The following is a 26,932-nucleotide window of genomic DNA, read 5'->3' as shown; positions in this document are numbered from 1 at the left end:
GGTGTCTCATTATTTTATCACCAGATGGTGACCAGTGGTTTCAAATTAAGTTGCTCTCAATTACCTGTGTGTGATGGGTGAGTGATAGTGCACTTTGATATGTCTCTCTTCCATGCCACTTCAGCCCAGTAGTCCTTGATCTTCCTGCAGCCTGACTTCAGGACTCGGCTCTGAGTATCCCAAGCCTTTGACTCTGCTTTTTCTCTGGGGCAGGATCTGATCTGAGCACTCTGAGGCAGAAGAAGCAGGGAACAGAGCAAGCGATCGGAGGAGCATCATTTCTACGGGTAGGGTGCAGTTAACTGTCTTCGTGGGGAGCACTTGGGTACTGGCAATGGCTTTGAGAAATATCATTTATTCTTGAAAACTTTCTTCTTGGAGAGAAAAGGATACTGTTGAAAATGTGAATGGGTGCTTTTTGATACAGAGTGCAAAGGCTTTGTCAGACAGTGACAGTTTCTACTCAAGCTTTGAACTCACGCTGCAGATGCGAATGGCTGTACAGTGCAGTGACAGGCAGGGAAGAAGCTGCTCCATAATACCTTTGCTCTTTGCTACATTTATTCACCTCCACATTGATGGACGAGCACAGGGGATTTCAGAGAATGCGTTTCTGAAGCTTATGAAAGAAAAGGAATTCCATGTGCAGTTTTTAAGATTTGTAGCCTCTTACGGTAAGGCTCACGCCCTTGGAGTGCTTTTTAAAACCTTTTGATACTAACACACAGAGGATAGAGGTGGAAAAGGCTGTTAAGTTATTCACACAATGCTGTTAATAGCAGAGACTTGTTTTGTGTTCCCTGAGTTCTCTTTTGTTGTTGGGGGTGGCTTTTGCTTGAGGGTTTGCTGGTAGTGCTTTGTACTGACTGTTGTCTCAGCAGAAAAACTTCACTGTTTTTAAGGTATAGCAGCAGAGCATTAAAGCCCAGGCAACGCTAGAGTAACATAGCGTGCAGACACCGTGAGAGAGTGATCCTGCTGACCGCACTTGGGATGGGTGAAAGCAGACATCTGAGAGGGTGAAACAGAAATGCAGGAACATGCCTGTCTTTACCTGTCATCCCTCAGCAGCAGTGAGAACAGGCCCTGCATCTCCCAGCCTGGGTGCAAGCAACATGCCAGGTACTTTCTGCAGTGCTACCAACAGTCCTTGTCCTTCCACCGTCCAGACAGAGGAGCCTCTTGAATGCACCGTACTTCTCTTCTGCTGGTGTTTCTGGGTTTTCCTGCAGTGCAGCCCAAGCCCAGGGTGCGGGGATAGTCCCACTTGGGTCTGCCATGGGGTTATTACCGGGTGGTATCTGGGCACACACATGGAGACCTGGCAGGGCTCCTGGCATCCTCAGCTGAGACAGAGCTGGAAGGTCCTGCCTGTATCTCTCCCAGTGACAGAATATATTTCCTAGCACAGGAGCTGGTCCCACATGCAAACAGGACCAGGAATTACAAGGCACTTCAAATTTTACTACAGTCAGCATCAGAGAAAATCTTTCACATTTTCTATTCCCCTGAAGCCCTTCATATACACAAACAACTACACACACTTCATAATGATTATGTCTTTTACACTACTCCATTACTATTGGTACTAGATTTTTTAGCCTTCGAATTAATTCAGTTCATGACCTTCACACTTCAGGTTTTAAAGTACCATTATATCCCATAGAAGACTAGATTGCTGATGAGTGAAAAGAAATACCACAGCAGAGGAAAAAAAGTTTTCTTTCTCTAGTCTGATGGTTCATGTAATTGGGGAAGGTAGGGGGAGTCTTCAGTACCTGTCACTTCCTTGTCCTGATGCTTTCGAAATATTTGGACACAAGTCATGGAGATTTCTGTTCACCTGGGAATGAAGAAAGACATTCCGCCTGAATCTCCTTACTTGCTTTTCTCACATTACACCTCAGGTTAGTATTTTTGCAAAGAGGCTGTAGAGAAATCTCAGAGCAGTTTAAGCCACAAGGATTCTTCTGTTCTCTAGTTTGTTTTGGCAAAATAATATCCATATAACTCTATATTAAAGAAGCACTGTGATATTTGGATATTGCCTTCAAAGCTTAGCATTTCAATACAATTCCTCAAAAATGTATTTTTGGAGGTAAAATACATTATTTGCTTCATTTCTTTTATTCTGAACAAATCTACCATTTAAGCTGTATCATTTTCTAGGAAGAAACCCCTTCTGACATGTTTTGTTCTGTGCTCATTTGATATTTGCGAAGCAGTAAGCTAACCCGTGTGTTCTGTGATTGGGCTGGATGACCAAGGAATTCCACACAGACTGCTGCTCACCAGCTGATCATTGCACTTGCAATCTACTTTTACTAAGATAAATGCCAAAGCCCTGCAGCTGAACAATGTTCCAAATGCAGATAGCTGAGCTGGAAACCCATTTGTCTTGTACTTTTTAGCACTGACAGGTGAGATTCAGAGTCCCCACCAGAGTTGCATGGGTGGTAGTAGAAGTGCTGCAGTTGCTATGAGGGTTTTTGCTTGAACTTGGGGATCATCTGGTGTTGGAGTTGTTCAGCACCCTGCTTAACGCTTGCTTACAGAAAGTATTTCTTTTCCTTTCAAACATCCAAGCAAAGTGTTATTTCCAGCCACTGCCTCAATGTCTTTCCTCACTAAAGCGAAACAAGAGGTGACTCGATCCTGATGTGCCATATCTGGCACATTTTGCAGTTTTCTGCTTGATAATTCCAGGGTATGAACTTGAGGTCTTTGCAGCTGCTCTGGCCGCCTCTCTGCGCACTGAAATACAGACTGTCTGGTTTAGTCATTACTATTTGCTGAGGCTGCTTTTACATGTGTGTTTGCTGTTTATAGGATCCTGAACACTCTATGTAAAGATTTGTGTTGACATCTTGCAGTGAGAGTTTCCTTGCTGGTGGGAACCCAGGCATGTATGTGTATATATTTCTGAAGCAAATGGTTATGGTGATACATTCAAGCTTATGTGCTCAGCCTGTTCATGTGAATATAGCCTTCCATGATTAATTGCTGGTATGGAAAATACAGTCCATCCTGTTTAGAATTACATGTGTTTATACAGCCCATTGTGAGAGCCGATGCCATTATTCATGCACGAGTTTTGCTTCCACATAAGTTTTATTGTACTTTGATCTTGCTCTGCAGCACCCGACATACTTTTAAAAACCACTTCCCCAGAAACTGTTGTTTCACTGTAATTATAAAAGAACATGCACATGAATCACAAATGAGCGTATTACCCAAGTAGATGTTCCTAGAAACAGGAGAGCACTTACATGCAATGCAATACATTAATCATTTATAAGGAGTCAGCTATTAAAATGATATTTTTTTTAATACTGTACATTGAGTACAAAGCTGATGTGAAAAGCCTTCTCACTGAAGATGTTTGTGGGCTTTTGAAACTTCTTCAGTTTCCATCATCACACTTTTGTCACAGTTTTGAAGAGGAAAAGCTCAGATATACTAGTTTGAGTGACTCCAGGTTAAGGTACCTCTAGAGTGTGAGTATGTATTATGCATGTGTTATATGCATATATACCTATAGCATCTGTACACATATAGGAGTGTATGTTTTGGCCTGATTTCTGTAAGCTTTAAGGGAAGTCCATAGTGTGCTTTGTGCTTCTTCGTTTCAGCAGAACTCAGGGCAAGGGCTTTGCCTGCTTAGACACTCACACTCAGGACCTGGGATCATGGTAAGCAGATTTCTCAAATGAATGAAACTATGACAAATCTAGCTGAGCTATCATTTCTTCACAAGGCTTTATCCTGGTGTTGGCTTCAGAGTTACATATTTGTAAATGTCACTAATAGCAGAAAAATAAAGGAAAGAAAATTATGAAGAAAGCTTCAAGCAATCCTGTTTTGAATTTCCTGCTTGGAGGTGTAGTGTCTCTGTTCCCTGTTCGGACGTAGGACGTGCGTCTGCAAACGTCAACATGAGCTCCCCGCTGTCCCTTCCCCAGCCTGGTGGGATGTGCTCCAATACCAGTCACGAGCTCTAGAGCTCACTTAGCACCATGCTGTGCCCAGTGATGATGCACAGCAGTTTAGCAACTGCTAAAGCTGAAACCAGCTTAGAGCTGCCTTGTACCTGGGCTGCTCCGGGAGAAAGGAGAGAAGTTGGGGTCTGTTCGTCATGGCCCATGGAGACATTGCCTGGGTGGTGCGCATTTGTGGTGGAGGTGATCAGGAAGGAAAACTTTCTGGCACAGGGTCCAATCTGACTTCTGCTTTTGGAGCAGGATTATACTATTATTTGGAGGCCTATCACTACTCAGGAGTGATGCAGAGCACTGTTCTGCTTCCCTGTGCATCTCTCCCTCAGCTCCCTTACTTTGGAGTAAAAACTGGGCAAAGGAAAGGCCTAGCTGCAGAACTGCAGTTGTTTTGAAGCAGCTTTGCACTGCATTGATAGAATGGAAGTACAGTCTGGGTCACTTCAAATTCCCTTGTTGAGGTAGGCAACAAATCAGAAAGGAGAGATAGTTTAGGGAATTAATAGCCATGCCTAATAGCTTTTAAATAAAGAGCAGGATTTCCCAAATACTGCAGGAAGTGGCAAAAGCAGCAGGAGAGAACAGATGAAACAGTTGTAAATTAAGTGCTGAAGTTTGAGATCACAGTTCTCCTAGCAAGAAAAGTATGTGCAGTGAATAGTTGGTTCCCACCTAAATCCTTTCCACTCTTCATACTGGAAAATACAGCAGTTGTAATTTCTGTAGCAGTATTTAAAATGACAGAATTAAATCCGAGTTTGTCTAGTGAAACTTTGCTAAAACTATCGTACCAGGATGATGATACCATGAGAGCTTTACAGTTCAAATCTTTTTCAGCCCTGATGGTGGCCTGACCCCCACAGTGGTGAAAAACCCAGGTGATTCATGCTCTGTGCTTCCAGATCAATCTATAGTGATTCCTCTGTTTCTTCCTTTTCCATGACCCCTTTGTAGACCACAGTGCTGCACATATGTGCCCTTCACAGCCTCTGTGATTGAGGAGTGATGAGAGGAATGTCATTCCCTCTGTTATTGCCTAGCGAGCAGCAATCTTGACTGGATGCACATAGTTGTGGGGCAGGGAGGAGAGATGGGTTTTGGTGGAGAACCAAGTGAAGGTATCCTAAGACCTCTTTATAATTTAGCCTTCCTCATGGGGTCAAACCCAAAAGGAAATCAGACTGAGGATTAGGAAAAGAAACCGCCACCTTTCTGACACTTCCTGCCCTCTGCCCTAACGGCTTTTTGGGAAAAGGGCATTCATCACTCATAAAATAACCCTGTTTATGCTCTAGAAATACTGGTGGTGGAAGACAGTGCATTGCACACATATACTTTCCATACCTTTAAATGCAATCTTACCTTTTGTGTCTGATTTTCAAAGGTCCTGAGCAGCTGTAACTCTTAAATGAATTCCATGGAAAGCAAAATGTACATGGGCAGTCATGCTTTTAAAGTGTAGCTCTCTACCAAGTGTCTCCCGTTTTGCTTTCAGTGCCAGACTTTAGTACTCACAGTTCAACTGTTCATTAAAGGTGAACTCTTTGTCTTTTGTTTCCTATTTATCAAATGTGTTACTTGGAATTTATCCTTGTTTTATGCTGTCATATGCAATTCATGATCCAGAACAACAGTTCTTCTGACCCTATAGAAAATTGATGGGTAGAACTGCTTGGACAATCATCTCCACTGGAAATCTTATTAAAAGTAAAATTCAACTAGTTATTACAATATTGACAATCCAATTCATTCACCTGTCCAGGGCAGAATGGAAGGTCAACTAAAATTTGAGCCCTTGGTAAGGAAGCGTCACTTCATATTAGTGTAACAGGCAGTCCTATGATAGGATCACACATTACTAAAGGTAAGAGGCACAAAACCCCACTTAGAAATTTAAAAGCAACATCCTGTACAAGTATGATTATTGAGTAGGACACTGATGTTACAGTCTTCCAAATGACAGCTCTGACTGTAATTCCTTGTGAAGTAGAGGGTTTCTGGTGTGCCAGGAGTTCTCTTGACCTGATGTGAGACCTTTATAGCTTAACTTAATGACCACAGGAAACTGAATATATTATTGTAATTCTGAATCTAGTCTTTCCCTGCCTGAAGGTACTACAATTTCTGTAGTTACCACTATTTATTAGACAATGGACACTTAAAAATTCTGTAATTTTACATTTTCTTTTTATCTCACACACATAGAACTGCATTGAAGTGGCTGAGAACAGGCTGCAAACTACTTGTTTGGTGGTTTTAATTTTGGAGTTAGCAGAAAGTACGAAGTCAAGCTGTTAAACTTACACTGGTTTTTACTCCACTGGAGTTGTCCTGAGAACTGCAAACCCTATGTTTAGAGATTGACTCCTAGGCACTATTGTTTGTGCCCTATGTATGTCATTGCAGAAACATCTCTAATTCAGTGGCTTAGGAAGGGAGACTTCAGTGCTGAGAGCTCCTTGTAATTACTCAGGTAGATCTGAGGTACAGTCCTGACCACTCTGTCATTGCATGGTGCTGGAAATGCTCATTTACTGCCTAGGAAGAAGGAATTGTTTAACTTTTCTTTCTCTAAAAGTTGGTTTCTGTGAAACCTGCTTCAGTTTTCCTTTCAGCGCACAAATAGAATTGCCTGTGACTTGTCCAGGTATCCTATTTCTTGCATCTAATCCAAGCATGCATCTCAGGTTTCTTTTTCATCTGCTGAAATATGACTGTGATAGTTTTATCTCATCAGCCTGTATGGCTCCACACTGGCGTTTAAGCGGCAGTCTGACTGGCTGTGGGTTTCAGGCACATGACCTTGGGAGAGGCACAGACTACTCATGCTGTGAAAGCCTTTTCTCTTGGAGTGATGTACGTGTTCATGTGTCTGATACAGCTTTGTAAGGCCATGGCAGACACCAGGAACTGCCCTTTGGTGTCTCTCGCTGCCCAGACTGGCCACAGAACAATTTTATGAGGCTCTCTGAGTTCAGCTGGCAGTTCTGCCTCCTTTCTGCTCACTGGAGAGAAGTTGATAATGGAGTCTGCGATAAACAAAACACGGAAAGTCCTGACTATGTAATAGATTGGTAGCACCAGCAATTAGGAAAGTTGCCCAGCAGCTCCCATTATAGTACCCTGTTTTTTTCAGGGTATTTGTGAAACTTCCAATGTTTGAGCTGAAATTTTTCAGGCCAGCTGATCTCCTCAGCCTGAGCATTTTTGGAATATTTGAGCTCAAGTGATTCAGCAAGACTGAGAACAAGGCTAGCATAAAAATTAGTTGGGTTTGGGGGTTTTTCTACCTTAAAAGAAAACTTCAGCGATTTTGTTTGGTATGATTTTGTATTCTTGTACTTTGGAGCAAGCACATAAACTTCAGTGGAGCACATGACCTTTGTGTGAGGAGTACTTCTGCTATTTCCCCCTGTGCAAATCTGCCCACATTTGGCCTATACAGTAGCCTTCAGGGGAAAATAAATTCAGAGCAGCTTTCCCATGCTGAGAACCGGCTGTAGGTGAAGGTCTTTGATGGATCCAGCCCCTCTGTAAGTGCTGGAGAGCCTCCATGCCTGCTCATGGCAGCTGAGTCATGTCTTGGTCCCTGATCATTTGGCAAGCTTTCTACTCTGTCTTCACAGGGCTTCTGGAGTTTGATTTACACACTGAGTGAGGGAGTGGTTGTGAAAAGAAATGCGTACCAAGGAGTTGAAGGCTGTACCCATAGGTCTTACACATAGGGGCAGTGCTGCAGTTTCACAGGCAGCCTGGACTTTGGCATCTCCCATTGCTTAAATTCTGAGGCTGCTAAGGCAAACAGATACGTAACATTCATGTAACTAAGTCCTCTGGAATAATTCTGCATATAAGGTAGAACCATCCTCATTTTGTTGAATTATGGTGACAGAACCTGCAGTTCTTTGTAGTACTTGTACTGCATAGCATTCAAAACAACCTTATCAGGAACTGGCAGCTCTCTGGCAGGACAGGTGGGGAGTGGGAGAGGGACTTTTCCTGTTCTCAGGCAGCACTGGAAAGGAAGTTCATTTCCATTTTGGTTTATGAAGAAGTGCTTTTCAAATCTTGTAGGTTTCTGTCATGATACATCCAACCCTTAGCTAAACAAATCTGGATGAGGGGGGTGGGGGTGGGGGAAACAGAAGAAAAATAAATACATGAGCATTTTGAAACCTTGGTTACAAAGCATTGGCCAGCACTAAGTAGAAAATAATCCTGCTGTCATCAGCGTGTCTCTCTTCAGCTCTGCATTTTTTTATTGTTGTTCTTCTCTTTTAGCAGTCTCCCTTTTCTTGAGGAAGAGACTTTTGCTTCAATTTCTGGTTTGTTCATTGTGGTCAGATGAATGTTACTGCCCATTTATTAAATGTGCCATGCTTACTGTATTTTATTATAGAATGGTTTGGTTCGGAAGGGGCCTTAAAGCTCATCCAGTTGCAAGCCCCCTGCCATGGGCAGGGACACCTTCCACTGGACCAGGTTGCTCAAAGCCCTGTCCAACCTGGCCTTAGCACTGACAGGGATGGAGCAGCCACAGCTTCTCTGAGCAACCCGTGCCATTTCTTCACTACCCTCACAGGGAGCAATTCCTTCCTAATGTCCAAATTTCTTCCTAATGTCTAAATATCTTCCTGATGTCCTTACATGAATGTGTTCACTTGAGAACAATTTGGACATTGCATGATGAGGGGAGCAAAGAGTTAATTTTTTTTACTGAGCTACATAATACTCTTGGATATATTTCCCTATCGATTCCTCCAGTCCTCTTATGTCTGCCTAAATAAATTCTTTATCATGGAAAATAACTTTGCAATTTACAACACTGTGTGATCACTTTCCCCTCAAAAGATCTTATTTATACAGCCCTTTCTTGCTTTCACACTCTGCTCCTACTCCAGTTTCCTCTCTGGTAGTAATGGTTTAAGGATAAATGGTAAGTAAAGTTTTCAAGGAATAGTGTTTTTTACACAGCCAACTTGTACCCATGGAAAACATGAACAAAATTCTGGCAAATGGAAGTGGTGGCATCTTAAGAGAGACACAAATGCAAGTTTTCCCGCCTGGTTATATGTAATAAAAAGGCTCTGGGAATCTTTCTGATCTCTTTCACAAGATTTTCTGTGCTCTTCTCCTCCTTTTTACCTCACTGGTGTGAGGTGAGGTTTCTTGGGTGCTCAATGAGAAATACTCTGGCCAAGGCATAAAGAGCATGGAGAAGGTATGCATACATGTCAGCGACTCTACCTCTACAAACAGTATCCCAAATTATAAAATAATTCATCAACTCAGCAACTAAAAAAAAAAAGAAATATACTCCATAATCAAGTGGTTTACGTAGCCTTTTGCTAATGCAAGGCAGGTTTTCCCAGTATGAGAAGTATATGTTTGGAAACAAATAAAAAGAAGAAGTCCCATGTCCTAGCAGTTTACTCCAGACAAAGGTTGCCTTCCTGACTTCTTCAGGGAAACAGTCCATTTCACATACTGGAATTTGTGTGTTAAACCACAGGCCTTGGTATAGTGGCATAATAAGAGGTTCAGAAAGCTATACTGAACTCATTCATTATTTAAATACATTCTGGCTGTCCTACCTGAATAAGTGGATTACCAGCTGCTCAAACAAAAATACTCATTAAGACAGGAGAGTAACTGGTAAGTTCCATGGACGAACAGGTATAATCATGCAGAAAAATGGTGAACTTCATGTTACAAAAAGGAAAGATGCTGAACTGAATGAGCTGATGCTCATATACAAGCAACTGTGAGCTTATATTGCTGTTGCAAGTGGTTTCGTGTGTACAGAAATAACTGCTGTGCAGGCCAGGCTGGGTGCCAGAGTTATCTTCCCTGCTTGTATGGTGCTTAGGTTGCCAGTGCTTACCCCGAAACTGACGTAGCTCTTGGCATAAGCCTTGACTAGCGGTGATCACTTTGATGTCTGAAATATAATACAGCGTATGGCGACTTCTTTACAGAAAGTGCTGCCGAGATACAAATCGCTCTGTGTCTGTGATGAGAAGTAACAGATGGATGAGGAATGCACTGCATTTGCTGGAGGCCGAAGAGGGGAATGGGAGTGCGGAGCACAAGCACGATTTAGCTGCTGTTGTCCTGCCACTTACCACATGCTCTCACCAGAGCCCTGTCACAGCATTGTGTTTGCAAACAAAATTCATGGTTTTGTGTACAAATAGGGGTAGAAACAAAGGATTAGAAGAGAGACAGAAAAGGAGTCCTGGATTCCAAAAAAATTGAAAATCTCGGGTGTGTAATGGCAAGTAAAAATCTGTGACAGTTCCTCTCTAATCATATGAATTAAGTGGCCTTTAAACAACAAAACCATTTAGATGATCAGCTGGGAAGTGGATTTAGTATGTCAGTTCAAATGGACTCACTCCACTGACATTAAACATAGCTTTGGAGATGAAACTTTGCCTCTGGCTGTGTTCTAAAAGAAGAAAATCTCCCCCTCTCAGATAAAATATGTAGTTCACAGGATACGTGATACCATGGGATGTGCTGCTCGTCCCAGGAATTCACACCTTATGTAGCAGAAAAAGTCATTGTAGACACTGCATGAAGAAACAGATACGGCTCATTCACAAAAAGCACCCATTGCCAGTGCCATTGGTTAATAGGCAGCTCAGCATGTACCAGAGCTACTACTTTGAAAAGTACTGTATTGTTTGAGGTTTTGCTTTCTAGCTGGAAGGATGTGGTGCTGTCAGTCCTTACCCTCAGGAACAGAAGCTAGTATTTTTTGAGAGCATCTTTGTTTTCATACTCTCCTAGGATTTTTCCTGCCTTAGGACCACCTGTATTCATATAATAGCCTCTATTTGGAAATAAGGATACTTGAATCTAAAATATGGATTCTTAGAGAAACTATTAAAATTGAAGTACCTTTTTATGACGTACAACAGCTTTTTATTGGTTCTGTTTACACACTGGCTAGGTTTGCCAAAGAGGTTTGTTTGTGCATATCCTAGAGCATGGCGATTTCTTGGTTTCTATCTTTATTTCTTGCTGCAAGCATATGGTCATTGCTAGAAAAGCAGGCCAGAGGTTGCCTTAAACAGGTCAGATTCTGGCTGCTGAGATGATTTTACTGTGCATCTCATTTAAAAAAACAATAGCACAGAAATAGGGAATGTAAAAGAGATGATTTTTATCTAAGTAGCTTTAGGTCTGAGCAGCCTCTGTCAGAGTTCTTGCTTATGGCTGTGGAAGGGAGGTATTTAAGACTGCAAGGAAAGTTGCAATTCTTTCAGCTAAATGGTCTGATTTTGTTGCCATTATTATTAATTTAGAGAGAAAAGGCTGATTTTGAAACATGAACTTTTCTAAGCAGTGGGTCAGTTTTACATCATTTTGGAAAGAGCTCTGTTGTCCAGATTCATATATCTAGCTGAAGAGGTAGAGACTTCAACATGCTAAATAGCTCACTGACCGAGACACTGCGGCTATGTCTGTTCTAGTAAACATGTCACAGAGATGCCTCTGGCGCAGCACATGTCCATACCATTGAACTCAGTCTCCACAGCGGGGTGGCCACAAGCAAGCAACCTGTTGGAAATGCCTCTGGCTCCTGCTTTTCCCAGACCGTGCTCAGAAGCCTGTTGGAGGAAGGAGCCCTGTTCAGGGCAAAATCCATGCCAGGCACCACTGTAATGCTGTAGCAGTGTAGGCAGCAGCTCCAGCCCCCTGGAGAGTTTCCTTGCCCAGTTTCACTTACTAATATAGACATAGTCTTATCAGGGAGATGGGGCCAAATAAAGAAGAAGCAAGGGTTTGGTTCCCGTTACTTGCCATTGTGTTGCAAAACATCAGTTGTGAACCCCATTGTATGCTGTAAGAGATGATTCAATAGCTCTGGGCAAGCTGCCTCCCTAACAGCTCCCAAGTTAGGTCGGAACAAATCTGCCCTGGGGAAGGCCAGAGCCCAGCTTGACTGCTTGTCTTCTTCTGGGCAGGCTCTTGCTATCAGCAGGGTTTTTCCAGAGACATTACACATTCGCTTTCAAAAGCAGTGAAAATATTTTGTGGGGAAATCTTGCTGTTGGATACAATAAAGTTTGTCTCCTGGGCCTAGCACTAGTCAGTGTGCTGCAGTAAATCACTGATGCCCTCATTTCTGATATTAGTTTTTTCCATATTCCTCTATATCTGGCATTCTGTTTTCTCTGTTTACAGAGAAGTATTTCTATTGGTACCTTTTATTGGCACCTCAACGCACATGACATGGTGATGTTACTACGGTTTAAGTAGCAGCATATAGCTTGGCTGTCCCGGAGATGCCAGATATTCCTGGTGCGTGTGTGCAGATAGCTAAACAGTCTGGATGGGAAATTTTGTTTTCAGAATGATACTGAGCTTCCAGGGATTGTCAGCGCCAGTCCAAATGGATCCAGATTATGTTGGGATGCTCTTGTATGTGGGTGTGAGAAGAATCACAGCCAGGTGGTGAACTAAAGGACTAGTACTACACAGCTCTGATTCCTTTTCAGAGCAGTTTTCCTCAGCCATGGTTATAAAGGAAACATTTGTTCATGTGCACTATACCAAACAGCCAATTCATTCTACACAAACTCTTAAAATCAAGTGCAGAAAGTCTGTCTGTATTTCTGTTATGTGAAGATCTGTTTGCTGACTGTCCAACTTGTTAAAATAGCCGTATTCAAATACTGTAATAAAGGGCACTGTGTGGAAGCTTAAATGTGGTAGAACTGCCCATCATCTTGTTTCTACCTGATTCATTGATGTTATCCACAATATCCAAAGGCACGAGGAAAAAACCAACCCTACTGCTGCATAAACCAGCTGAAACTGCTGAGTACTCTGCACTTTAGTAATAACAGTAAACACAGTGACATTTTTAGGGAGGTAAAGGTAGATTTATTTACTCTCTAATAAGTAAATTCTGTGCTGAGTAAGCACAGTTGTTCTGTTGTTGTTTTAGTATAAATCAAGAATTTGATTTGATATATAAATTAGATTTATGCTTTGGGCTAAAGTTTCTAGTTTAATTTGCAAATATTTTCGTTTTCCTTAGGGACAAGAGTCCTTCTACTCATCCTCCTTCAGTCTTGCAAACAGGAGGTTCGGTTTTCAGTTCAGTGTTTGTAGTTTCATGCTTCTGTAGGTAGTAGTCCCATAGTGGGATCAAATGCATTTTAAGATGTTCCGATAGTGATGATTCTGCACGTAAATTGCCATCATTCGGTTTTTGAAGCCTCAGGCAAAGCAGAACTGTTGAATCCAGCTCAGGACTTCATCCACAGCCTAATATGGATGTAGAATGTCCCTGGCCTCAGCCTCTCCGACCATGTTCCGAGCCTGCCAGAATCTCACTTTGGACTGTTTGCATGATGAATTCATCCTAAGCAGTAAACAAAACTCAGTTAATGCTCTAAATAGACTGCCCTGTTTCCTGGGTTCTCTGTGGTTCAACTGTTAGTTAACTTCAATATGAAGATTTTTTTCAAAACAAAATGAGCATTTCAGTTTTTTGTTGTGTCCATGCAGAGCCATGTAGCAGAACTGTGGCACTGTGAAATGGCTGGTTTATTCAAAAGGTAAACTTTGAAGATTGATTTAACCCTTTTTTAAGTGTTACTATTTGTCCTAACATTTACAGATTCCCTGCTTTTAAAGTTTCCCCTGAGAATGATTTTGTAAATGTAGTGCTATCATGCTGGAAAGATTCAGTTTCAGGGTGGCCCTGCTTGAACAGGGGGTTGGAGAAGATGACCTTTCAGAGGTCCCTTTCAACCCCAACCGCCATGAGTCTGTCACACAGTTCAGTTGCTGTCTCCATGAGGATGCTCCTGTTGCTGGGAGAGCAGCCACCTGAACACAGGTGTTAAATACCAGCATTGGACTGGCTTCGTTTTTCCGTTGTTTATAGTTGCCAAGAAAGTTGAATAAAAATCAAAATCTGCTTTTGGTGCCACTCCAGATGTGCATGGTAGTATGGTCTCCTTAGGGAGCCTTAGCTCTGAATTCTGTGACCACTATCAGCGGCCACATGGGGTAGTGGGAGATCTGGACGTTACACAACAGCTTACCTCAGTGGTTTTAACACGTAAGACTATCTATAGCAAAAGTACCCTGGGTACTAGGAAATGAAGCAGTGCTTCTAATTTTTAAAAAAATACAGTTAAGAAAGGGGAAAAAAAAGGCATTCCCTCTGGAATGTTATTTCTGGCCCTTGTTTGTTTGTTTTAAATGGAAGATCTAGAGGGAAGAGTCTGGTTTCTCTGGTTCACCCAATGCCCTTTGATAGGAGGGATTCTCTTTCTAAGTTTTGTCTTTGACAACCAGAGTTAGTAACCAAGTCACCAGGTCTCCCCTATTCTGTTCCAGCATATTGAACCTGACAGTCATAGAACCATAGAATCATAGAATAGTTAGAGTTGGAAAGGACCTTAAGATCATCTAGTTCCAACCCCCTGCCATGGGCAGGGACACCTCACACTAAACCATATCACCCACTCTGTCCAACCTGGCCTTGAACACTGCCAGGGATGGAGCATTCACAACCTCCTTGGGCAATCCATTCCAGTGCCTCACCACCCTAACAGAATTTCTTCCTTATATCCAATCTAAACTTCCCCTGTTTAAGTTTGAACCCATTACCCCTTGTCCTGTCACTGCAGTCCCTAATGAAGAGTCCTTCCCCAGTGTCCTTATAGGCCCCTTCAGATACCGGAAGGCTGCTACGAGGTCTCCACGCAGCCTTCTCTCCAGGCTGAACAGCCCCAACTTCCTCAGCCTGTCTTCACACGGGAGGTGCTCCAGTCCCCTGATCATCCTTGTGGCCCTTCTCTGGACTTGTTCCAACAGTTCCATGTCCTTTTTATGTTGAGGACACCAGAACTGCACACAGTACTCCAGGTGAGGTCTCACAAGAGCAGAGTAGAGGGGCAGGATCACCTCCTTCGAACTGCTGGTCGCTGGAGAATTACACAAGCTGCTTTCTTCTGGAGGATTGAATTACCTCAGACCTTCCTAGATAGTAAGAAACACTTCCATAATTTTATGTGTGTGATCTGTGACCGCCATTAATCATGTGTATAAGCATTGTAGTTGCTTTCCACTGTTGTCCCATGTCATTGAATTGCTGATCACCAAGCCCTGTTGAAAGCCCTCGTGGTGTCCTCAGCGTTTTGTATGTAATGGTAGTGGAGTCGTTGCCCAGTCTGCCTAATTGCTGGTAAGGCCAAATGTGGGGACACTTCCCTTTCCCCCACTCCCACCCTCGAAAGAGTAAGAGCTCAGGCTGGAAAAATGTGTGTACGTTGTTACAGTTCAGATAGAAATTGTTATTTCTGCTGCTATCCCCAACAGAATAAGCCAAGTTAATTGTTTTGGAAATGTGGGAATGTAGATTTTTTTAATATCAAACTTCATTTTCTTCTTTAAGGAAGTAGTTAAATAACTCTTGGAAACTAAATTATTTGGAGGAGTGCACTTCATTTAAGAGTTTTATGAAACTTAATGGATCTTAGATTGATCTAACTTGATCTTAGACCACTTCTCCCATCATTTTATTCCTTTCCTTTAGCACCAGACTAGACACCACTGAACATGCTACATTGCTAGCAGATAAATACTTTGGAGAGGAACCTAGTTTACTGTGAAGATGCTGAGATGCTCCTGAATACTAACAGAAAAAAAAGAGGGGGGAAAGTGTAAAGAAGAAAAAAGTGGTGAAATGCGTTTGTCTGTGTGGTCCTTGAAAATGGCAATGTAGTTCTTCGTTTTGTGTAGCTGTTATTGAATTCTCCCATAACACCAGGGGTACTCATAGTGATCTAGGTTAGTAGTTCCTCCTTGTTCACACCAATGGTCTTGTACACACATAGGTGTGTACTTTACTCTGGCCAGGTAACTAACTCTGCCTAGTAAAAAAGTGTTCAAATGCATTTTCCAAACGTTATGTTTCATCCTTAGATTCCATGAGCTAGAAGATACTTATTTGGTACCCTCATGCACTAACACCTTCTTGCATGGTCCTTTATGCATCTTACAAGAGAACAAAGCAGTTCATCAGATATGTTCACCTGCAGATCTCATTCTTCACTATATCTCAATGGAAAGACTTAATGCACAAGAACTAAATGTAAAAAAAGTTAGAACTATCATTCTCGTTTAACAGAAATTACTAATGAGGAAATTTGGTAGAAAGCTACTGTTCTAGGTGATGAAATTCATAGTTGTTCTGCTGCACCAGAAAAACACCAAAGGTTGGCCACAAAATAAGTAACTACTGAGAAGACAGGAGAGATGGATATTCTGTACCTCCTGTTACAAGTTTTCCTCAATATTTGCAAGTAGCTTTCAAGGTTTATTGTTGTTATGATTATTCATACTATTGTTTTTTAACTCTTAACCAGTTGGAAAGGAAAATAATTTGTTAAACATCAATTTAACAAATTTTTTATAGGCTGAGATTTTGGGGCTCTTGCTCAGCTTTATATGCACTTAAGAGGTCTTAGGGGTTAAACAGACCAGCTTAGTTACATATCTAGAATAAAAAGCTAAATTAACCAGTTCCTTAAGTAATCTGACATCTTGAAAAACATAGATAAGGGGTTTTTGTAATTCAGCCTTTTCTCTTGAAAGAGTACTTTTAAAAGGCAAAATAAGCAAGTAAGAAAAACCATCTCTGACCTGTGTTCAGCCATGACGGCTTCTTACTATGTTGCCTGTGAATCAGGAGGGTGTCACCTCTGAGCATACACACAGCATATCATAAATCTGCTGCCCAAGTGGCCCAGAGGCTGGATCTGTCCCCATGGGCCTGGCAGGGCTGCATGGTGTCATGGCTTCTGTGCCATCACCCTCCAGGGTAGATACACCGCAGCTCTTGTCTTGCCTTGATCCCATCCTCTTCTCCTGCCCTGAATGGAGATTTCAGAACGCTTTGTTCACAGCCTGGTTTATTCACTTCCTTTAAGGCCAGAGCTACTCACTTGGCAGCACTGAGCCAGGGCGGTCTCCAGCTTTCCTCACTGCCCTGTGCACTGCAGGCAGCAGGCAGAATGCTCTTTGAATCAATGCAAGCGATCAGGAGACTCCCTGATCAGGAGACTCCCCAGTAGTATTTCAGCACAAAGAGCCCACGTCAGCTATGTGCCATGCTGGAGCCAGCTTTAAAACACCATTTTGCGTACAAATAAGTTTTAACTGGTGAGACAGACATACCTGACACAGGCTAACTGCAGTACTGAGTTACTGGGGCTGTTTGCACTGAGCGGTATCAAGTATCCACTGCAGAATGTGTCATGGGGACCTGGCCCATGCCTTTCTGGATGAGGAATGTTGGATCATGTAGCAACTCCTATTCTGGATGTGCATGGAGAGCAGGATGAGCAAGGTGTGGAGGGAGGGAAGCCTTTGCCTGTATAAGATGTTGGGGTACCAGCAAAGTGTGCTGGGTGTCCTTTCTGTGTGCAGTAATATAACAAACATAGCAAGGGTTATTTGTCTAGTTGAGAGGGATCATATTTTCCATGGGGAACCAATACCCAGGCCAGTCTTCTGTAAAAATTGCCAAGGATAGACAGAAAATAAATTGGAGGGAAGGATGGGTTGTAGCACAAACCAGTCAAACACTGTTTCAGGTCACTGTTTGAAAGCTTGTTTTAGCATCTTGAAAGGAATTCACATGTTTTATTTTTAGCCTGCAAAATAAGAGTTATTTAATGTTCCTTTCTATCTCATCTCTGAAAATGTTCTCACTGAGGCAGGGTCTGCAGTCTTGGAGCTGGTTAACCCAGTACTTGCCTGCCTGTGAAAATTTATCTTTACAATGGGGAATTACTGAAATTGTTTTTCTCCTATAAAATTTTAAGTGGAACTGATTCCAAACTCCAGAATCAGTAGAGTGTTAAAATACTTTCTGCTGCTGGCAGTGACTTGTGTTTCACAGTATATAGTTGGGTGCGTTTTGCTTTCAGGAAGTCAAAAGCCTTTTCAGAGTTTTATCGTGGTGTTGCTTTTGTTGCCATTTGCTTTTTGGCTCCTGTTAAATTATATGTAGTTGAGTTGCTTAAATATTTCTAAAAGAATATTTTCTTCCAGGGTTTTAATAGTATTGCTGTTACTGGGCCTTAAATCTCTAAGCAGAGATGGGGTGGAGCTACTGATGTATAGTTAGTGCTGAAGAAACCTGTCTCATATTTCCCCTCTCTCCTCCTTCCTGGTCTCTGAACTTCAGTGCCATGCTTTAGGTTCCTGAAAGCCAGTGAAATATTTATGATACTTTATTTTCCAGCTGTTGGTTAATAAATGGGGTTGCAAGGTGTTGCTGGTCAATGCTCAAACCTCTTGCCCAGCACTCTTTCTTGGGTCAACAAACATCTCTGATGCATCTTAGCCTCCTTGCAAGACTGCTCTTATTTTCCTTGCTTTTCTTTCCTGTGAAAGAGCAGAAAACATTGGGATGAGAGCACTCATCTTGCTGAAGGAGTAAGACAATCTGCAAAGGATGTATTAAAAATAAAACAGGAAATCAGTGATTATCAATTAATAGCAAACGCATCTCTGCCGATCTTCAGAGTGATGCCTAATGATAACAAAAAGAGAAGCTCTGCATCTGGGCAGTGTAATTTCTAGATATTTGTAGTATCTTTCCCCCTCATTAGGGCATGGGCTGTTTTTATTGTAAGACCTAAGTCCTGTAAATATATTAACAGAGGCCTAATGTTGCTTGTAAACAGTTTGTGTTGAACAGGGATAAACAGGTATCAGGTTAAAATAAAAAAGGGAAAGTCCTTTTTTGTGCATTTGCAGTTTGCTGAAGTAAAAGGCAGCATATGGCAGCACTGGCAAGGAAGAAGTCGCGCCTCTGAGATACTCTTCCCCAGCTTAAGGAGTTAGTAATTGATTCCCACCCTCATGAAAGAAAATTACTGGCATCCCTGTGCCGAGTGGCGTGCGCGTGGGTGATGGGAAATAAAGCTTCCTCCAGACCTGGCCACCTGCTTGAGGAGCAGTGATGGCAGTGGGAGGGAAATCCATTTGCCGGGAGCATTGATTGATGTCTGTTTTCACTGCGGGAGGGGAATCGACTCTCTGCTGCACTTCAGGCTTCTCCTTTGTGCATCTCCGTTCCCCTTGCGAAGAACAGAGAGTGTTTATTTGGACCCTGCTGCAGAGGAGAGGGAACAGCCTGCACACCTGCCAGGAAAGGGAATCCTAAACGACTGCTCCTGCTCAGAAGAGATTGGGACTTGGGCCAAACGTTTCATATGTGGATGATTAAAATTAGACTCCAGCATCCATATGTACATTCTCATTTTGAGAACACGGCCTGGCTTCTTTTCTCTCCTGCCTTTTATGTAGTCTCCTAATGCGTGAATGCTTCCCCCTTTCCTGCAGCTCTGACAGTGGCCCATGTACTCAGTGAAAGTACGTTTATCTTTCTTCTCTGTAATCATACCTGACCACAGGCACAGGAACACAGCTTCTGTCTTTCATTTTCCACTAATATTCCCTTGACAAGTATCTTTCTGAAAGGAAAAAAAGTTATAATCTCTCCCTTGGAAAAGCAGCCAAGTGTGGAAGCGGGCTTGGCTTTCTGCCTCTCTTCCTGTGCTTCTGCCTGAGCAAACCAAGACCTTCCTGAAACCCACACTCTCTGATCTGAAGAGGTCCAGATCTGTCTGGAAAGGCATCCCAAGGAGGAAGGAGAGAAGGTAGGCAGACTGGCACAGCCCTCAGTGTGCTTGTCTGCAGCCTGTTCTGTTCACGAGCACCAAAACCACTGAAACAGTAAGACAATGAATGTATGGCTGCATGGTTTCCAATTGTGAGGGATGGAGACTTGCAGTGAGCCACACAAAACTGTTGGTGCAGGAGAACTTTGTGCCAAATTACAGCTTTTTGTGTCCTGTCAGTTGGATAAGCACATGGAGATGCTTATCATCATTAGGCAGTGATTTGTTCCTGAGAGCTCTGAAGCATTCAGAGAGCACAGTACTTCCAGAAATAAATCCTTATGTTTCAAAAGACTTTGAGTATTTTTTGATGTTCCCCTCTTAACAGCTTTTCTTAGGAAAATGAGGAGACTTCCTGGAATTAGGGACTGCTAGGAAAGCCCTGTTAGTGCCGCTGTTTTATAAGCAGCCAGGTGTCTGCATCCTGCTCCATGCTGTGTACCCACTGCAGAGTCTAAGGGCCACAGTGGGGAGAGGGAGGGGAGAACTGTATTTCCCCGAGTTCTGATCAGTCAGGTCATGATTCTGCTTCAAAAGAGAGAAATCCTTCTTTGCCTTATGGGCAAGGAGGCAGCACAGCCTCCTTTGTGCCCTGTGGGCCTGCCCATCACCCTGCTAGTTGCAGGGCTGTCCTGGGACTGGCCCTCTGCCTTTCCTGGAGAAAAAACCTCCTCACACAGAAATGCTGAACTATTTTCCGTGTAGGAGCACATCGTGTGTGGTAAGTCAAGGGTCGAGTCCTCCCCACCTACTCCCAGCTGGGGCTTGGTGCACAGGAGCTCCCTGCGCTGGGTTTCCTTTTCCATGGAAAAACTACAAGCTACTGGGTACAGGCCAGGGCAGAGAGAGGAGGCAGCTGATGCATACCCTGCTCTTGCCCTAACATGGAGTGAGGGCATGGCTGCAGGGCACACCCAGATACAAAAGCTTTTTTTTTTTTTTTAATATGAAAACTAAGAACAAAGCACCTTGTATAGCAAAACAAAGTTTATAGCTTGCTTCAGCCTGGAAAAAGGCTTTTCAGAGCAGATAGTGCTGGCATTGTCTCCTAACAACCCTGCAGTGTTTACTGGAGGTAATCTATCTCAATCTGTTTTATTCATTCCTGAATATTTTGTCTTCCCAGGCCTGCAAAATTAAACAAAAGCAGTGACTTTATAACAAAACATCCCAATAAAAAATCAAGTGAAGTTCATACATCTTTACAGAGCACCTCCCAAAAGCATTCCAGTCATTGCAGAGAACTTGCAATTTATAATAGCCTCTAAGCATCTCCATCCATCAGTAAGTTTTCTGATGTTGGGTGGAGCACAAGGATATATTTGAGGTATACTAAATGGCATTGTTAACTTTACAGTTGCAAATGTTTGCGGTATACAAGCAAGAAGCCAAGGTAAATATAAAAGAAATTTCCAGAATTATTAAGCTGCTATTGTTGTTATTAAAACATTGGCAACTGAGAATAGGGGAGTAACCTAAAGACATGCCCCAGGGAGCAGACGGGGAGCAGGACTGAGCCATTACACATTGCTGGCTGTGGGAGCTGAACTGTCTACACATGCATAGCCGCTGACAGGCCCCTGTGCATACAGCCTGGGGATGAGGGGGCAGCCTGTCTTCCCACAGCCAAAAGGGCAAGCAAGAGTCATTGCATTAAGGAGAGAGGAAGCTGGAAGTGACACACAAAGGAAGGAAGTCTTCTGAGAATCAGGTTTCACTGTTTCAACTACTTAAGGAGAAGCTTGTTTATAGTAATATACTGTCTGTAGGAGGTGTGTGTCTGTACAGATATGTGTGTATATGCGTACAACGGATGTGTATAGAAGGAACTTTCACTGTGGTCTGTCAGCCTTAAGCACATTGCTTCTATTTCTTCTTAAACTCTGTGACTTCATTTAAAATAATAATAAAACAAAGACATTAAGAAACTCCCAAGGTAGAGAGTGTGCGTGTGCGAGGGAGTATGAGCAACTTATCTTCACATTTAGCTGGAGCCTTGGTATTGTCAAAGCAGCTGAATCACTGCCTGTGAGCTGCCATCTTTGCCATGGTGATAATTTGACAGCATGCCAACACTGCTGCCTACTGTCTCTGAAGAGCTGACCTTGTAACAACATCAACACTCTCTTTGGCTTTTGCTGACATACTGTAGGCTCTGGAAACTGTTTTCAAAACAAATATATAATGAAGTATTGTGCTTGTAAAAGCAATTGTGTTTCTGTCCGAAACATTATTTTAGGGTGTCTCACCTGCCAGAGGGCAAAGCAAAGGAACAGGCAGGGAGGAGGACATGGCTTTTCAGATAAGTGAGAGGCTCCATGTGCACAAGAACCATGGGAATCAAAGTAACCTTCACAAAATCAGAAGTTAATGGTAAAGTGGCTTCTCAGTGACTCCTTGTGCTGTAGCATCATAAACCTCCCATTTCTCAAAGCAAGGACAAGTGAACATACCTCTACAAATCATGCCCCACAAGGGCCAAAAGCAAGGAGACCTCTTGATTAGTGCTTGCTCTATGCTGTTGTGTGTCTTCTTGCAGGCAGGGAAAAGTTACCATCTAAAATACTGATGGAGACTCATCTATATATTTGATATGGAGAAATGATAAGAGGCTTGGCTTAGCAGGTGGGGTAGAGGCACTGTCAGTGCCTGAATATAGAATCATAGACTCAAAGAATGGTTTGGGTTGGAAAAGACATTAAAGATCATCTAGTTCCATCCCCCGTGCAGTGGGCAGGGGCACCTTCCACTAGATCAGATTGCTCAAAGTCCCATCCAAGCTGGCCAGTCTTTTTCTTGGCCCTAAGTTTGGGCTACTCTGTATCGGGTGACCTGTCACATTGAGGTGTTCCCCAGTTGTGGAGGATTGCCTGAGCACTTTGTATTCCCACTGCACACATATGTGTGCCAGTCTTCATATGTCCTCTGAGTGTCCAGTATGTGTGCCAGGGCCCAGCTTGCAAAGGAAAGAGAACAAACCAGACACAGGACTTGCCCCACACTTGCTACTGCTTTGATCCTGGGAACCAGTGGTAGTGAAGTGCTGGTGCTGGTGTTTTTCTTCTTGCTATCCCTACTAAACTAAATGAATAACAGCAATTGCTGGTGTCCTAAATGACATTTCATGGAAAGTTTTTGAGATAAAAATGGCCATATAGTGGATGCATGACAGGCTTGCCTTAAAACTGCCATGCAGTGCACAAAACCCATACATATGGTTAGGTAACAGCTGTTTTAATTTTAGATACGGGATGGGAAAATGCAGTTAGATTAAACCTAGGACTCTGTAGGTTAAGACCAGAATGAAAGATATAGCTAACAAAAGTCTGGAGGCAACATCTTCATGAGACACCCCAGTTTTCACTCCCCCTCAGAGATCTATTTTCAGGTGTTGCCAGAAAGGAGAACACTATAATTTATACCGAGATGCTTCCCCCGGATCCTTCCTAAAGTGCAGTCCTTTAGATTTGTTGAAGTCAGGTGAATATTATACATAGCTGAAGTTCCACTTCTGCTTCTTCATGTAAAAGTTACTCTTGATTTTGCATAGTCAAGGATAAAAATTGTATTGTTTGCCCACTTTCTAACTTACCTACTTAAAAAGCCTCCAATAAGCTACTGACTTCAGCTCCTTCTGACACTTGGAAGAGCTTTAAGCTTCAGTGGGATTTGGCTAGCATGTAGCAGTGTATTACTCTGCCTTTATGTAGAGTTTATGGCCAACAAAACTTCAGGTACTGCAGATAAATGTATTTGAGAGAAACAGCTAACAAGTTGGACTTCTCATTTTTTTCCATCTTGGGTTTTTTTTGCAGTTCAACGCTGCAAGTTGCTTTTTGGGCTGCCTTTTCTTCAGGGATTCGTTTCTCACTGTGTTGCTAGCACTTGAATCACTGGGTAAAACTGACAAACAGGAAAAGACTGAAAATGGGATTTTCGATGTGAAAATAACTTGCTATGGGGCCGATTTTCAAAGCTGTAGGCTCTTTGTAATGAGGAATCATAAAATCATAGAATAGTTTGTATTGGAAGGCACCTTCAAAGGTCATATAGCCCATCTGTAACTAGATCAGGTTGCTCAGAACCACATCCAGCCTGGCTTTAAATGTCTCCAAGAATGGGCATCTACCAGCTCTCAGGGAAACCTGGGCCAGTATTTTGCTGCCCTCACTGTAGTATATTTTTTCCTCATGAAAGCTGGGTCTGTTACTCTTCAGGACACCTGAACTGATGTGCCCTCTCAAATGGGAAGAGGGGTGCTTGAAGTTGCTGGGCCTGTTGTGTGTTGTCTAGATAGGATGGTCAAGTTTAGCTTTGAAAGGAGCATTTGTGCCTGAAAAAAACAGGGTTTTGTTGCTTTAGCCAGTGGCATTGCTAGGAGCAGAAATCTGAATGGTCTCCAAGCTGTGGTGGACAGGCAGTGACCAAATCTTCTTAAACATGTCTACTGTACAGGTTCAGATTTGGGAGGTCTTAGGAGCTAGTTGGGTGGGCCTTGTCTAAAGTGTTTGCCCTGACCAAGCTTATCACAGATACCTGATGCAAATCAGCCCCCTGAGATACTTCTGAAAGCTCACTTCTCTGTGCATTAGAAATAGGCATTTTTTTCTGACAGTGAGAAAATTGAGTCTTTTAAAGCCTGAAATTAGTTCACAAGCCACACATTTTATAATTAACACAGCTTTACACTAAAAGCAGGGGATATGTTTTGGTGCATTATTTTCAAGTTAAATTTTTATCCCCTGTGTAGCAAAAGCTTGATTCTTACAGGCTTGGCTTCTTCTGTATGACTTTCCAGGGGTCTGCGAGCTTTTATTGGCAATGCATGGGTTTAGCTAATGGATTTATGAGCTTATGCTAGTTTTTTCCTGTTTGTGTGAGTGGGATCACACAGCAGAGACCTTCTCAGTGTGCAGCTCTTAATAACAGGTAAGGAAGATTCCTTGTGAGAAAGCTAATTTGGGACTATCCGAGGCAGACCTGCTAGGATGTCCACCAACTACTGCCTAAGATATGCAGATTACTTTTGAAAGTTAATATTGCCTGAGTGCTTCTGAAATCAAGGGAGCCATGTATTAGCTGCTCACTGAACAGAGAGTATCAAACTGGGCCACAGGAGGAGAAGAGGAGAATGCCATGGAAAATAATGCTGTAGGTTGAGCAAGACTTTTTCCTAGTTTTATGCATAAAAGTTCTTGTTACAGCCATATCCGTTAAGCCCTGAGGGGACAAATCCATTGCCAAGAAAGAGTTTTACATCTCTGACTGTATGCTGTCTCCAGCCTGCATTTTCCTAAAAATAATCCTGATTTCATACCTTAGCTGATGGACCTCCTAGCAGCCACAATAGAGACAGCCTCCCTGGAAAACAGGCAGGGATATGTAAAAGCATTGGTTCCACTGTCAAAGAGATGTTGTACATTGAAATGTACTAAAACCTAGTAAGCTTATCCTGAGCCCTTTCCACTTAAATAAACAAGTCACTGCTGAATAACAGGTATCTTATTCAGCAGAAGAACAATAATCCTTCTTTTCTTTAAAACAAAGAAAAAAAGAAGTCACTTGGCAGGGCGGGGGGGGGGGAAGAAGGATTTGGTTTTCTAGTCCATGGAGTTATTTGTCAGCCTGAAATGTCTGCTTGGTTTGTGTGATGGTCGCTAACAGCCAAGGGAGCGTCCTGAGTCAGGTGTCCTCCATTTGATAAGCAGGGAGAAAAGCTGCTTTGAGCTGGCAGCACAACTCTGGAGGCTGTGGGTCCATCTTCCTGCACCATCAGTGGCAGGTCCCTTCTCCCCCTGACACTCCTCAGCCCTCCTCCTTGTGCTGAGTCACCATCCTCACAGCTCCGTCAGCTGCTGCATCTGTTTGGCTGCTGGGAAGCTCTGACACCAGATCTGCTTCCAGAGGAGCAGTAACGTGCAGCTGTGCCCTTTGTGGATGTCAGAGCTTGCAAGCCGCCCTGGGGTGTCTCACATGTATCCACCACAGTACCAGATGTAAGGAAAATACACTGATAGGCATCCAAAATATTTTCCCAGCACAGAGTCATCTGTGGCTTGATGATCTCCTGAGCCAGACGTCCACACTGAATAGCATTAGGGTTTGGTGAGATGGTGGTATGGATGTCTGCAGGCTTTGTGCCCTGAGCCAAGCTTGCTGGTCTGTTGTAAGTGGCGTTTTTCCTCTCCATTTTCTCTCTCCATCAAAATACAAAGAAACTGGTGGAGTTTGATATGTACCTCATACTCACGCTGCACCCGGGACCACCTAGGCCTGGCTGAGCAAAGTCAGACCTTAAAATGCCCTGTGGGTGTATTTGTACCCATAATGCTGGTCAGGCTGTAGGCAGACGGCACCAGAGCAGGCTGCAGCTGTGCAAACATTGACATGGGAGGGAGCATCTCCGTGGGGTGGGTTGACCCTGGCTGCATTTCAGGTGCCCAGCAGAGCTGTTCTATTGCTTCCCTGCTCAGTTGGATGGGGAGAGAAAACACAATGAAAGGCATGTGCACGGAGATAAGGACAGGGAGAGATCACTCACCAATTACTGCCATGGGCAAAACTGACTTGACTTGGGGAGGTTAATTTATTACCAATCAAATCAGAGTAGGATAATGAGAACTAAACCCATTCTTAAAACACCTTTCCCCCACCCCTCCTTCTTCCCAGGCTCAGCTTTACTGCCAAATTCTCTGCTGAGCAGTATATGGGAATGGGGGTTGTGGTCAGTTTATAACGTGTTGTCTCTGCTGCTCCTTCCTGCAGGGGAACCTCTGCTCCAGCAGCTGGAGCACCTCCTCCCTCCTTCACTGACCTTGGTGCCTGCAAGGCTGTGTCTGTCACATACTCTCACTCCTCTCCCTGGCTGAAGTTGCGCAGGTTTTATTCCCCTTAAACGTGTTATCCCATTGGCACTACCGCTGTTGCTGATGAGCTCAGCCTTGGCCAGCAGTGGGTCCATCTTGAAGCCAGCTGGCACCAGCTCTGGTGGACACAGGGGAAGCTGGTAGCAGCTTCTCACAGAAGCCACCCCTGTAACCCCCCCACTACCAAAACCTTACCACAAACCGAGTACAGTCCATGACGGGGACCTGTCCTCTGCCATTTCAAGTGATCAGGGAAAAAGTAGCAGTTCTGTCACTCAGAAGCACATACTGAATCAAGAGTAAAAAGCAAAAGGCCCTTGCTGTAGTGTGATAAAGAAGGCAA

General features: G+C 43.1%; 1 protein-coding gene across 26 annotated transcripts in view; it reads left to right on the top strand.

Moving 5' to 3' along the window:
• DTNA (dystrobrevin alpha) overlaps window positions 1-26,932 on the top strand; it is a 233,011-nt gene that overhangs the window by 57,553 nt on the left and 148,526 nt on the right. For 3 of the 26 annotated variants that reach the window (XM_062633460.1, XM_062633458.1, XM_062633456.1), the window contains exon 2: window positions 214-287. The exons of 22 other annotated variants lie outside the window; for them this stretch is intronic. The gene's annotated coding sequence lies outside the window, so the exon portion shown is untranslated. Of the gene's footprint in view, window positions 1-196; window positions 288-26,932 lie in introns of those variants that run through there. One more of the 26 variants, XM_062633459.1, reaches the window with a different exon arrangement.

Source organism: Pezoporus occidentalis, unplaced genomic scaffold (assembly GCF_034315485.1).
Source record: "Pezoporus occidentalis ecotype Australia unplaced genomic scaffold, CSIRO_AGI_Poc_V1 ctg4, whole genome shotgun sequence".
Classification (NCBI taxonomy): domain Eukaryota; kingdom Metazoa; phylum Chordata; class Aves; order Psittaciformes; family Psittacidae; genus Pezoporus; species Pezoporus occidentalis.
The sequence above is the reverse complement of the archived record's forward strand: the minus strand, read 5'-3'. Positions and strand labels throughout refer to the sequence as shown.